This window comes from Parasteatoda tepidariorum, chromosome 2 (assembly GCF_982258835.1).
Source record: "Parasteatoda tepidariorum strain Cologne lab strain chromosome 2, Ptep-v5.0, whole genome shotgun sequence".
Classification (NCBI taxonomy): Eukaryota; Metazoa; Arthropoda; class Arachnida; order Araneae; family Theridiidae; genus Parasteatoda; species Parasteatoda tepidariorum.
This window is the reverse complement of record NC_141756.1, coordinates 73,477,985-73,490,206: the sequence shown is the minus strand read 5'-3', so window position 1 is coordinate 73,490,206 and position 12,222 is coordinate 73,477,985. Positions and strand designations below refer to the sequence as shown.

General features: G+C 27.1%; 1 long non-coding RNA gene across 1 annotated transcript; it reads right to left on the bottom strand.

The window, feature by feature from the left end:
* Positions 1-2,313: 2,313 nt before the first annotated feature.
* LOC147815855 (uncharacterized) lies at positions 2,314-5,145 on the bottom strand. The gene is made up of 2 exons (XR_015430882.1): positions 4,848-5,145; positions 2,314-2,533 (listed from the first exon to the last, which is right to left on the bottom strand). It is a non-coding gene; the product is annotated as an uncharacterized LOC147815855 (long non-coding RNA).
* Positions 5,146-12,222: the final 7,077 nt, after the last annotated feature.

Here is a 12,222-nt window from a genome sequence, read left to right as displayed (position 1 = left end):
CATATTTCCCATTATTGCGAGTAGCGTTTGGATACAAATAATATTAAGCATTTAAATATTTATTTTCCGAACTTTCTCAAACATTTGCGTAAAGGTTTGCAAGAACCCTTTTTTTATAATCTTTGATTGACAAAAAATAAATATAATTTTCACATTACCTCGAAAAATTTAAATTGAAACAAAACCAGTAAAAGTAAAAATTACAAAACTTCTTGAAAATGTTTTATTTATCTGAATTGGTATATGCATGCTGTTCATATATTTCTAATTTCTTTCGAAAAATTCTGTTTCTCATCTGGTAATTCGTGCACTTCTACTTTGTTTTTTATGATAACGGTATTTAGTCTTCGTCTGGCTCGCTGTTGGTTTCTTTTTTCGTTTTTCTTGGGACATTAGGTTGTTTGCGGTAATTTACTGCCAACTGCAAAAACTGCTCCCGCACTGACTGCATGGTGCAGTCCAATAAATGAAACTGCAATGCATGTCAGAGTCTCCACTTTAAATTATTTTTTAGTATTTTTCCTTTTAGATTTTTAGGATGTGTAATGTTACTTTTCGGCTTTTCCTGTTGAGATATTGCCAAGGCAATATTTAATATGTTATTTCCTGTTACTGTTCTTTGGTATTCCCTGTTCTGGTTATCCTTTCAGTTCCAATGTGAGGTAATTTTTTTTATCATTTTAAATATATACATATATATATATATATATATATATATATATATATATATATATATATATATATATATATATATATATATATATATATATATATATATATATATATATATATATATGTATATATATATATATATATATATATATATATATATATATATATATATATATATATATATATATATATATTATATATATATATCCCAGCAAACACAACATTTAAGGCGGGATAACGGGCCAATATACAGTGACCGATAGCACCGTCATCGGCCCAACATAGTTGGCCGAATCGGCTGCGGCAAAAAAGTGTCCGGCCGGCCGGCAGCTGGAGCCGATACTGTCAATGATGTCGGGTCGATGTCGGCCATTTGACACATTTTTATCGGGCCATTTTTGGCAAGTGCATATCGGAATTGTATTGGCTGTTTTCAGTTGTCCAGAAACATTGAAATTTCCCCGATAGAGACCCAATATTAAAATGACGCTTGTTTATAATGGACCAATATCGGCTGGTTTCAGCTTGCCGATAATGACCCATCATTAAAAAGGATATTATTTTATATTGCGCCAACAAGTAGCCAATAAATTTCCATAATGGATCAATATCGGCTGTTTTCAGCTTTCCGATAGTGACCCATCATGAAAAAAGGATATTAATTTATATTGCGCCAACAAGTAGCCAATAAATTTCCATTAATGGTTATACTTTCTTTTTTAACTTTTCTCAGTGTTAATACTTTTTACTTAGGACTCTCGTTGTAGAAGCTATGTTATTCTGATGGCTACTTTTTTCCCTAGTGCCTGATAGAGCCAGTATATATGAAGGTGCATTTTTATTTAATTATAATTAAAACTTTTACTTTTTTTTAAAGTACTTTTATTTATTTCTTTTCTGGGGCACTTATAGAAAACATTTTAACAAAAACAAATTGCTTTGAAAAAGGGCTGTATTGAATGTAACAACAAAAATTTCTTTAAAGTTTAACTTATAGTATCAAATTTTAGTAGAAATAAAAGCAAACTCTCCTTCTTTTTTTATATTTATAAGCATACTAACCCTTTTGTGTTTTATGAGAGAAGATTGTAATATAGTAAATTATAGTTTGATTGATTCATCTAACAAAAATATTATAAAAGAGTTAATTTTTTTATATATTCTTTTTTTGTAATTTAAATTAGAACTTTATATTTAATTTATTATTTTTTGTATCAACTATGTTTATAAAAATTCGAGGTATTAACTTTCCTAATCTTATTTAAAAACAATCTAAAATAAAAAAATTTAAAATTATAGTTATAAATTAAATAAAAATTCCTTTGTGTTATTGTAAAGCATATAGTTTAGTTATATAATTTTTTGTTTTCATTTAATGATTAATATGAATTCTAAAAAATTAAAATTATAATAAACAGTTTTATTTTAGGTTGTGTTTCTTCTCAAATAATTTTTAATTTTAGGTGGTGATTACATGTTAATGGAAAATTTACATTATTTTCAGTGTAATTATCTGGTTAATATCTTTTTGCATGTATATTTATTTAATGTTAGTGTTTATAATTATCAGTTAACAAGGAAATAAGCAAATAAATGTTTCAGGAATTTTTTTTTAACAATATATAAAAGCTTTTGCTGACAAATGTTTTCAGAAATTTATTTCATCAATAGTATTAGAAATAGTAGTAATAATATAGTAGAATTATAAAATTTATATCATTCCAGCTTCAGAAATATTCTTCAGAATTTTTCTTCCTTTCTTTCTACGACCATCTTTGTCTCCAGCATATCTCAGCCACCTTTTCAACAGCATCTCCTACTGATGCTTGTGCGACGTCAGGGAATTTACTTCGGACAACACCTATAAATCAATTTCAGTGTTTAATGTTTTCTATATAAGATAAACAGCGAAAGAAATAAGAGAAATTATCATTTACACTTTAAAATATTAATAAATACCTATTGAATATTAAGAGAACCCAATCCAACCTTAAACTACAATATGTCTATTTAAAAATTATTCCAGAAAAAATGTAAACAATAATTTTTATTGTAATTTTGGTATGATAATGGTAGGCTATTAAAGTTAGTGTATAGGTATTATGTATGGTATTATATAAAGTTATTATAATTAAAACAAAAGAACCATGCTCAAAACAAGTCTAACTAACATTTTAAATTGTCATCGAAACCAATTAAAATTAATGTTAGAAATGCATTTAAAAATTCGACTTTTTATTGTGTAACTACTTGAATATCCTTCTTACGAGATAAAAAAAAAAGTTTAAATAATCTATAAATTGGTGTTAATCATCACTACGAAATCATTCACAAAACGGAAAGGCATATGCCGATACTGACCAAATTTATAAAACTGAAAGAATAATTTAAAATTTATTTGACTTACTATTTTTTTGTTGTATTTAATGACAACTTTACATAATTAGTATTTATTAGTTTCAAAACACATTTTTGAAAGTTATATTGCTAATGACTGATAGTCAAAATTTACCATAATAAAAACAGATTTTAAAAGCGTAACAGTAAACAAAATAATCTCGTGTTTTCAGACAACATCAGAAATATTAGTTTAGTGACTTTCTTCAAATATGCTACCACCTTCATGTTGATCATTAAGCTTATCTGACTTAATGAATAGATAGATAATAAAAAAAAGTTCAATGAAGTACTTTTTTACTTGAATAGATCTATAAGTACGCAAACATCACTCATGTTGCCTTTAGAATATTTGAAAAACAGATTGTCCAGTTTAAAATAAAACAATACCTAATGATAAACCAGTCTGAAAATTTCATTCTTTAAATCTCTCAACGAATTTAAATTTTTGAACAACTCTTAAGATTGATATTTAAAATTTTGCCCCCAGCCGTGATAGAAGAAACAAAGGAAGAAACTTTACCGTATTAAATATAGCTAATTTTAAATTTATATATAATTATGTTAAGTTTTTAAAATTTTTATGATTTAAGCTTTTTTTATGATAAAGTTATTGTCTATTATTTTATTTTAAGTTAGTTTGTTTTTTTTTAAGTGAAAAGCAAAATTGTTTTAAAACTTCGATTTGGTTATTACATGGATGTATCTACCGTATATCAAGAATTAAAATTTTTTTTCGTGATTTGTTTTGTTATCTTTCGAAGACAAACTCAATAGTTTGTTTACTAGATTACCAGGGAAGAAAAAAACATCAATCTAACCAACTCAATATTAAAACAAAAGAAAAAAACGTCACAGGACTCTTACATGGCTTATGAGTAGTTTCATCTGAGATCATCGTTTCCCCCGGTAAGTTCTTAGTGTGAAAAAAGCCCATCAGACCTCTTTCACTCAAATATTTAAATGTTTGCAATATCTGTCTACGAGATGGCGCTGCCATAAACATGATTTTTTTTTTTTTTTTGAAGTATAGTAAATAAGCCAAAGTTTAAAAATACTTTAGATTTGAAGAAAAGCTTCAATTTCAATTTATAATCACTATTTTACCTTATTATTTGGGCTCTAGAGTGGACATATAACTTCATTAAATAGTTAATAAGCTTTTTTATGAGCATACATAATGGCATACCCTCCAACTGCTACGGAATTTCCGTAGTTTCAGAAATCTTCTTTTCAGACGGTAGCAAAATTAATGTCTTAATATTTAAAAAATAATAATTTTAGCGTAACTTGTCCACTATTACTTATAAAAGTGCAGGACATATGGCTAGATTCTTAAGTTCTGATAAAAGTTTTATGAGAGATCCATTTGTTTTAAAAATTTCTACTTTGGTTCGCTACCACTAGAAAGAATTATTTTCAAAATCCTCATAAGTTGGAGGGTATGCATAATGGTAACATGCATTCGAGTAATATTTTAGAAATTCAAAAACTAAATCACAAAAACTCTTTTTCACTCAACTTTCATATTGGTATATATTTCCATTTGCAAATTATTTTATGACAGCCACCTTATTTAAAAACTTTTCAAACAACGAGATTTTATTAGATTTCTCCAAATTAAGCGCTTGAAACTAAAAATATTAATTTTTTAATCTAATTATAGAAAAATGTTAAGATAATGGGTAAGGTAAAATAGAATGTTTGCTGAGCTTAACAACTTAAATTTATAACATAACATGCTCTACATCTGTAAAATTTATAACATAAAGTATTACCTGCAATTGTATGATCGTTAGATATTCTTGGATTGATTTTGTCATGGGGATGAGTTTTCCAATTTCCTGTATAAGAGGTTGCGACAGTCATTTGTTGAATCCTTGGCGAACAAAGTCCTCCAATCGTTCCGAAGTGTTATATCTTAAATTGACATTGCGGAACTTACTAATTTTAATAATAGTAAACTAAACTTACTAAAATAATTTCATTAAACAAAGAAAACAGTAAAACAATTTTAGAATATCAGACCTCATTATTTGGTGTCAATATAGCTACAAGCAATTGTGCTATCCCTGTTCATTGTTGACTTATATAAAGAAAAACAATGAATCCAGTCAAATTCTACCCCCCCCCCCAGTAGTAGCTAAAATAATTTTTAAATTTGCTATTTTTTAATTCAGATAATACAATCCTGATGCATCCTCAAAATTTTAGTCAAATATTTGAAAATAATGTGAATAAGTTCTTACTCTGTTTACTTTACACACAACCACACACAAAAATCAGATTGCTTTAGAAATTCTTTCTGAATTGACAATATATATATATATTATTTTAATTTAAAGCTCATTACAAATTTAAGTAAATGTAACACTTCGAAATTAAAAGTAATGCTTCAATCATCTTAGTTAAAAAAAATTACTAAGACTGAAAAAGATGAAAAATCTGATTAGTTTCTAAATGAAATGAGTAAAAATAAATGAATTAATTAATAAAAAAAAAAATTATATATATATATATATATATATATATATATATATATATATATATATATATATATATATATATATGTAAGCTAACTGATTTTAAATTAGATTCGAAAACGATGGCTCCTCATAGTAATGTTATACATTTTATAAGGCGTGCTGTTATCAAACGCATGGAATAGTTTTGTAGAGGGGAGTAAGGGTTAAGTTGAGGGAGTTTAGAGTTAATGAGAACTTTTTTTCTTGGTACTCACTCTTCATAGAACTTTTATTTGTTATTTTATTTTTTATCAAAATTTAACGGAACGAAAAAACTATTCTATTACTATTCATTTTAAGTCTTTCAGAAAGAATTAATGCTAACAATTAATAAAAAGCTGCAAACTAGGATAAATGGGAGTTGGGGGGAAAATTCGCCCACATACCCCCTCCTCTACACTCATGATAATTATTTTTATTTTATGACCGCCGTTGAACAGTCGACCTAATTTTTGGGTTTACGACTACTAATGTTCAACGCCGTAGCCTTGTAATTTTGAACCAATCCAGAAGACAATGAAACTCCTGGATCGGTACCCCCAGTGGTATTGATTTGTTACGGGAACATGGAGGACTTAGAGACTCGACAGATTTAACGTGCATCAGTCACCATTTACTACACGGGGAGTTTTCGACCAGCGGGGACCGAACCCACGACCTCTTGGACATGGGTCCGGCACCCCACTGACCACATGATTATTATTATAATTTTCATTTGAAGAGACATATTACGGTTTCTAAAATATCTCATTTGATGCTTCAAAAATTTCTGACAATACGGTCATAACGGTCCCCTTTTTTAAAAAAAAAAGAAAAGAAAAATATGATAGCGCATATTTACAAAGACGGACACAAATTTTGAAAACACATTTCTTCTGTTGAGGCGCCAGCCGTTGTATTATTGTATTATTTATACTTTGGAATAAAGTATGGTTTAGTGTCTTGTTTCTTAATTTTAAAAATCTTCTACAATAATTAATTAATACAAATGCTTCAAATCAATACAAATGAGAAACAATAAAAAATAAGCAAATAAATCATGTCTTCATTCTTAAAAAAGTTAAGGCATGCTAAATTAATACGATCCCGTTATAATACGATCCCGTTATATATAAATTAATACCCCGTTATATATTGCGTAATTTTTCGAAGATTAAAGCAATTTCTAATCTTAATTAATGATAAAGTAATACAATATCAAAATGATTATTGGGCCAAATTGTCTTAGTGTAATCAAGTTTAGTATTTGAGTAATAACATTTTTTGTTTCCCACAATTATATTCAGAAAGAGTATTAAAAATTCATATGTGAAAATAACATTAAGGGATGAAAAGTTTCAACCTTTCTCTTTACTGATCTATGAAGGTCACATATTCCAAATTATTTCTACCGTTCTGACAACATTATTTTAAAAAATATTTTTTTACTCTGAGGAATCACTTTTGTATTTAATTTTGCATAAAAAATAATAGTCTATATCAGGGGTTTCCATCTTACATGAGACCGCGGGTCACAATTAAAAACACAAATCATATGGCGGTCCACAACTTTATCAAAATTTTATCAAGGACTTTTCTATGTTTGAACGAACATTAAATACTACTGTCAGATTTTTAATAACTTTAACAATAACTTTAATGTGCACCTAATAAATAATGTGTAACAGATATCTAATTGTAGAGATATAAAGCTTTAAAAAGGTTGGTATTAAAACTTACATAGTAGCACACAAAATATTCAATGAGAAAATTGAGATTTATCTGCTACAACAACCAGAGAATAGATATTTACATTTAAAATTTACAAATGTGTGTATAAATATTTTCGTCCAAAATGAGTGAGTGGTTTCAAAAAGTTAAATCGGATAATTTCTTCGAGAAAATTTCTGATACATGCTGAAGATTTCTGATACGCACAATACTGTATTCTGATACGCATAATTATATTCACAAAATACAAAAAATGAAATAAAATAGAGCTACATACACGATTATTTTTGTTTTTGAATAAATATTTTCCTGATTGCAAAACCTGAGAAATAAATTTTTTTGCACCGTTGGTATGCTAAATTTCACAGATACGAAGAAATTAGGTTTTTATTAACGAGAAAGAAAGAACCCATATTGATTCTTTACGAAAATTGTTCGCTAAAAAATGACAACTGATATAGTTTAGTTCGCGGGCCACAAAAAAAGGCTCCGCGGGCCGGATGCGGCCCCCAGGCCGCCAGTTGGAAACCCCTGGTCTATATGCATATTCTTAAGTGAGTTTCTTGGAATAAAAATATAATCATTAAAAAATAGAATCATCGCTCAAAATTATTAAATTTGATTCATTTTTTGAGCGTTTTATTGCACTACATCTTATCTTTTTCAATAAATTATTAATAAAAACTGAATATTATCAAGACCTGCATTTTAAATCTTTAAAAACTTAGCCTTCACATAAAATGCTCTCCTTTTTTGTCAACAAGGGTACTCCACGCCATCGCCTTCCTAAACTTAAAATGAAATTATAACAAAAACTATTTCTGCATCACCTGGCCATAAGTTCTCACATTTTACTGGAGGGATTTAATTAATCATTATTTGAGGAGAGAATTGTAAGAGATATATGGTTAGTTTATGATTTAAAAATAAGAATCATAGATTTAGTATTTTCTTTCTTTCTTTTTAGTTTAAAGAAATCAGTTGTAAAAATAGAATATACTGCCATTTTAGTTAATCTGTACATAATTATCAGGTATAATTTACTTTTAAACTTATAAGTGTAATATTTTAAAGTAATTTTTAGACATTTTTATTAGAAGAATTATAAAACTGTTAAAATTCTCTTATTTCATTTTTTCAGTAAAATAAGATTTTTTTTTTTCGTGATTTGAAAGTATATAAATTTGCTTAAGTGTTTATTCATTCTCTTTTTTTTTTCTTAACCCATTTTACCAACAAATCGAAATTTGTTTCATCTGCCACACTAAAGTTCTAACAATAAATTTAAGAATGTGGTTAGTTCATGGTTCAAGCCCAGCAGCTATATTTTAGAAAATGTGTTTAGCTGGTGTTGCGGCAAGGGTGGTCAAAAGAAAATAAATTGTAGCTTTTACTATAATGTTAAGAAGTGTTTTGTTTTGTATATCATTATTTTCTTAGTTAGGCAGCAGATATATATTCGTCTTACAGCTCTCAGTCAATTCGCTTTGTATGAAAGCTAGAAAAAATTTGGTTCTGGCCAGTTTCATTCGAAACAGATGCCGGAAATTCTTTCCCTATTGTAAGGTGAATGAGGTTTACCTGCCTCTTCCCGATAATAATAATAATAATAAAAATAATAATAATAAAAAAAAACTGTATGCCTTCTTTCTACATCTATTTTTTGAAACATTTGTCTTAGATAAAATTAACTAAGACAAATTTTAACAAAATAATTTTTGAAAGAAATAAATAGTTAGTGCCGTAATTTTTTTCAAATGTAATTAATTAATCTGCTTTTATTATCACTTTTTTTTATCTATTTTTCACTTTAGAATGTATGTAAAAGTCGTATAGGTGCTGCGAAATATTTATGGTCATGAAAACAAAAGTTTAGATAAAACAAAATGAAACAAATTCAGTTGTTTTTAAATGTTGCTTTTAGAAAAAGCATATAAACGATAAAGAAATTAATTCATATTTTAAAGATATTATTTTATTGATAATTAATTTTTATATATTGGATGATTTTTACTAAATTACAATTTTTTTTAAAATTTCAATTGTCAAAAAAATAAAAAACAAAAATATCAAAGTAAACAGAACATCGGAGTAGGGAGCGTGGCAGTGATATAACCATCAATCCTGTGAAATTTAAAAATCTTTTAGATAAAACCTTTTGATACTTTAGTTTTCTTGAAACTAAAATTTTATCTAATGATATAAAATGTCCTATATTATCGAGAATAATTTTAATAGATGAAATTAATATGTTGCAAGCCTAATAACAGTAAAATAACTAAAATCTTAAAAATAATGATAAAAATTTTCACAAAATGAATAAAATATATTAGAAAAAATTTAAACAATGAATGAAGTAAAAACATTTTTTATTTTCTAAAATTAAAGGAAGAAGATAAGCATATGATGTCAGAAACATCAGTAGAAGATGAAATTTAAAATTGCCAAGCTATAAAATGTGAATCTGCGGCAACCGCAATGAGGCATCAAGTTAAGCCACATTTTATATTCAATTCTAACCATAGCATCGAGCAATTCAAAATTTCTACTATGATATGGCTTAATTTGGCCCCTTATCACGGTTTAAAGAAATTTCAAACAGTATTTATAACCTTGAAGAGCGTATGTTTCTTAATCGAAATCGAACAGGCGGGTGCCATTGAGTTTTCCAAAAGGAAATTAATTATGCGCTGCGAAAAAACGTTGTAATTGATATTAGAATTAGAACACCTTTGAGGCTTAGACGTTGAATAATTATTGCTTAATTATTTCAAATGTTTACCATTTTTTGCAATAAAATTTTAAACAAAATGTTTACTTCGATGATAATTAGCATAAAAATTTTCATATTATACTTGACATGATTGTTTTAATACAGACAGACATGTTTATATATAAATATTTTACTTATATTTTATTTTATTGGAGTCAATAGTTAATTATATGTTTTAGAGGGCAAAAAAGAAATAGGACACAAGACGTTAGTTAAAGTACCTAACGAACAAAATTTAAAAGAAAAACTTTCAATCTTATATTTAGCTCCTTTTTAAAGAGTCAAAAGTCAAATTGCCTCTAATATATATATGTTATTGTGACATGATGTTTAAAAGAATAATTTCGATTCGAATTTATCGTGTTTATGGGAAGAAAAATGCTTAAACAAAATAAATTAATAGGTAGTCTATAATTATTCAAAAAATGTAAGCTGAAACACATGCACATGAGAAACCGGTGCGGCCATGAAAAAAAGCAAATGAAGTATAGTAATTCTTAGTAATTCTACAAAAAAACATGGTGTTTTATTTTTAATCCTAATTTGAAATAATTATAAATTCGCATTGATTTAATAACTAGTTTAACACCAATTTTGAAAATCATTTTTATACGAAAAAAAAGAGCGTTTAGCATTTTATTATAGCACAGGATACGTTGATCTAAAACAGAGTTTCTCAATTAAGTTTGAGAAGAGGTGACATTTGGTGCTTTTTCTAAGAGCTCTATCTGCGAACTTCAGAGTAAGAATAGCTATCTTGATAGAAGACTTTTCGACAATGAATAGGGAGTAAACTAATTGATGTTAACTGTCAATTATGTGTTCCTCCCCTCCCCAACGAACCCCAACAACCGCACACCTGGAGAGTCACAAAAGAACACCTCGCAGGAGTTTGAATGTAGGCGTTTTTTCGCGATGCTTCGGAAAGGGGTTAAATTTGAAAATAAATCTTACAACTAAATCTCAATACTATTAAGTCTAATATTGATACTTTCCCCTTTGAAAACACTAAATCAAAGGACAGTTTTCATTAATTATCAGAACAAATGACGCGAAACGTTTATCTTGTAAAAAGATTATCTATTGAAGTAAAAATATACATTTCTTATCTAACATAATGGTGAAAAATAATTCACATTATTGTTGATGCATCTTTCTTGGGTAAAAAAATCACGCGATGATCTTAGTTAGTTTAAAGAGAAGCGGTAAATCTCTTTTGTTATCATCAGCATTAAATTAGTAAATGTTAGAGAAGTATTTTTTATGCGTAAAATATTTCTCTATGACTTATTTAACGGTATCTACCAGCAAAATATTCCTTTATTCTTTATATATCATTCTTTCTTTGTAATATTCTCTGCAATTTTTACTTTTTTGATTTTGATAATAACTCTAAATTAAAGGCTTAAAACTAAGCGTGGTCTTTTAAAACGTAATACTATGATGTTCTTACACAACATTTTAAAATAAGCTTTTTCAAAACTGCATGTAAGTTTTTAATCAATTTAGAATTATTAAATAGTAATTTTTAATGAGTTACAATGAGCATTATTCAAAAATCTGCGCAGTCAACTTAAATATTTATAATAACGTATCAAATCTGCGTTACAAAAATACAATATTTCAGTATTTTTTAGATGACTAACTTTTAATTTAACTTTGATCGCTTTATCTTAAAAAATTAGAACACTCGCACGAAGCAATCATGGGTAAATGTAAGCAAAGTGAGCTGAGGGCGTTGTCCTTGACTATTTTTTATTATTTTCAATTCCATATTTGATTTTCAATAAATTTATCTTATTTATAAAGAAAATTATCTTTTTTTAATGACTCTTTCTAAAAGTTTATGCTATTTTAACACAAAAAAAAATTTTTAACACAAAATGTAACAAAAGTTTGCTTTTCACTGTAAAATATTAAATAAATTTTGTAAAATATTCGTAAAATATGTGTTCAGGTATGGCATTTGAATTAGCGCAATTATGTATATGCTTCAAAAATGTATATATAAGTATATATTTGGATTTGTTTTATATTTCTAATGAGATTTGTGACTAATTTATTAAGCTATTTAATAGCTTAATAAATTAGTATTAGCTTAATATTAAGCTATTTAATATAAATGTAGCTAATTATGAAAATCCT